Below are 3,000 nucleotides of genomic sequence, written 5' to 3'. Positions count from 1 at the left end.
GAAAACGGAAGGCGTGATGCGGCGGTGGTGGTGAGAGCGGGAAAAACAAAACAACAAAAAAAAAAAAAAAACAACAAAAAAAAAAGAAGGAAAAACAACAAGAAACAAAAAAGAACACAAAACGTCTATCAATATTAAAATGTAAATGGAAATGGAAATGGACCCAGGTATAACCTCCCTGCACAAATAGCAGAGAGTCCGATGATAATAAAAATGTGCCAGAAGAATGTTAACGTCCCTACAAAACAAACCCAACGATAAGATTAATGAAAGAATGAACCGTATGTAACATTGCAACAGACATAATGAAACGTGATAAATTGTATAAGGGCAGCAGCGTTGACCTTTGGCCCTGTATTCAGAATAAAAAGAGCCAAAGATCGTTACCCCAATGAAAAAGACACTGAAACACGTATGTAATGTAACATAGCAGCGATGGCGAGACATTGTAGCATCTGTGACCAGAGAGTTTGCGCTGGACCGCGCGAGTGTTGCGAGCGGTTCTCAGTCAGTCAGTCAGTCAGTCAGTCGTTGCGAGTCTGTAGCTCTGTCTAGTTGAGGGCTGTACTCTGTCAGTAGTCGTCGCGTGCAGTACGCTAATAGTCGTCATGCAGAGCGGTCGGTCAGTAGTAGCAGCCGAGTGCGGTTGTGTGATGTAGGCGGTCGGCAACACTGGTCAAGATGGTGAATAAGGTATACTGTCAATTAATATAATCATTAGATAATGAAGAATTTTATTTATTGTAATTATTCTCCAACAAGTTCCCCAATAATAATTTCTATTTCAAAAGCATTTTTCAAACATTTAATTTTTTTATTGAACTAAAGAGTTCGTTGCACTTCACATTTCATTCCACTTCTTTGAAGAAAAATGTCACTAAAATCACAAAAAAAAGAGAATATTATTATTTGCAATGCAGTTCCTCCAAGCGCTGCGCAACAACAAGAGCAGAAATGTGACATCCATTTATTCTGAGGTAAGACTTTAAATTCTGATTGTTTTGCACAGGGCCAAAGACCGATATTTCGGTTTAATTGAAGTTTCCTGTCGCTGAACGGACTTTAAATGTTGTGAAGAATTTATATTTGAGTCAGATTGCGAATTTCACATTTTTGTTGCCATTTTCAATACCTCTCATTGTGGGCGAGGTTACAATTAGCGCAATGTCCATTAGCGTCCGTAAATAACATTGTCCATTAGTTTAAAATTTGCGGGGAGGTTACAACACACACAAAAAACAAAAAAAAAAAAAAAAAAAAAAAAAAAAATTGCATTTATATCCGCCCCTCAATTGTAGATACCCCTTACACAGCTGTGTGCAATGAATGAGTGCTGGCTGGTAATTAATTGCACTCCTTGGAGGGAAATGCCATAGGAAGTAGTCTTTAAAAAGTGAATGTTTTTCGTTAAAAGACAAGAGTTACTTTAGAAAAAAGTAATAGTGGGGCTTTTGTTTGTTGTTGAACAAAATAAGTACAATGAACATACGTTATCAGATTTGCGCAATGCAGCTTCACACTACCTTTTGATTATAACACAATATACTATACATCGTCCCGAACCGTGACCAGAGTCGCGAGACGAGCAGAGCACGCCGCCGACGCCCGCTCAGTACAACCGTCCACCCGCTACTACTGTCGACCGACTACTACCTCTCCCGACTCGCGCTACAATATATATAACAACTGTTCCTGGCGACCCGGTGCGTGCCACTACTGTCGTCTGGCGCGGTCCAAGCGCCGACTAGCAACGATAAATAACTCTCTGGTCAGACAGAGATGCTGTCATGCCTCGCCATCGCTCTGGTAATGAATACGTAGGTGTTGCAGCGTGCGTACCACCGGAACACGCAGTGGCGGAGCCAAAGACTGTGTTGTCGAGGTCGAGTGCGAGCGGGAAGAGAGGCAGCGCCGGCACGGAGATGCAAGCGAGCGCGAGACGCACGGGGGCTGCGGCGTGGCGCGTTTGCGGTCGGCGCCTTTGGTGGCAACGGCCGGGACAAGCAGCGGTGTATGGTGTGGTGCGGGGCGGACAGGGGCGGCGCGACGACGGCATGGGGGCGAAAACGGGACGGGGGACGGCGGATGTTGAGAGGCGTCACGCGCGGACAGGACACAGACACAGAGAGACACACAGATTGGAAAGGGAGGGTGCGCGGTAGTAGTTGGGAATGTGCGTACCGTGCGGGATGGGAGTGGGCGAGGAACACGGTCGTGGCCCCTGTTTTGGGTGCGTGTGGTGACGTCGGTGTGTTGTGGGAAGGGAAGGTGCTGTGGCGGCGGCGCGTAATGGGCGTAGGCCGAAAAGAGAAAGGAACGTGGGCAGTGTGTTGGCAAGCGTCGGTTCGACTGCGACGTTGATGGGCAGGGCAGGGCAAGGTTAATGGTGGTAGGAGTAGGCTTGTGGGCGCAAAAAATCTGCCGCTGCAGGCGGTGCCGTAACCGCCATGGCTGGAAGGAGAGAGGGCCAAAGAAAGAAAGAAAGAAGAAAACAAAAAAAAAAAAAAAAGGAGGGGGGGGGGGGCGAAAGTGGAGAGGCGGTGGTGTGAGAAGGGCGGGGGCGGAAGGAAGGCAGGAAGGACAAGAGGCGAGGCGACGGCTTGCTTTGTGTACCGGTCGGTCTCTGGCTATGCTTCGTTTTCTGCAGCAGGGTCGGTGCGCGGCGTGGCTCGCAGCAGTGGGAACGCCTGGCGGCTGGACGGCCAGCAATGCGGTTGGATGGGCGGCCACAGCACCGCACCTGTGCCCGAGGAGGAGACGCTGGCGGCGGGCCCTGAGGTGAGGCCGGCTCGGCTGGGGCTGTGGATGTGTAGGTGTGCGCCGCTGCTGCAACAACGAGTAAAAACGCGAGAAGAAGGGGTGGCGGTAGAGAGGGAGAAAAAAAAAAAAAAAAGGTCGTTGTTGTGTTGATGCGCAGGCAGACGCGTACAGAGAGACGAGCCCGGTCTGCAGCAGGGTGTGGCCGTGCCGAGTGCAGAGCAGCGGCGGCCCGGTTCGGTT

This window comes from Schistocerca serialis, unplaced genomic scaffold (assembly GCF_023864345.2).
Source record: "Schistocerca serialis cubense isolate TAMUIC-IGC-003099 unplaced genomic scaffold, iqSchSeri2.2 HiC_scaffold_1318, whole genome shotgun sequence".
Lineage (NCBI taxonomy): Eukaryota > Metazoa > Arthropoda > Insecta > Orthoptera > Acrididae > Schistocerca > Schistocerca serialis.
This window is presented reverse-complemented; position numbering follows the sequence as displayed.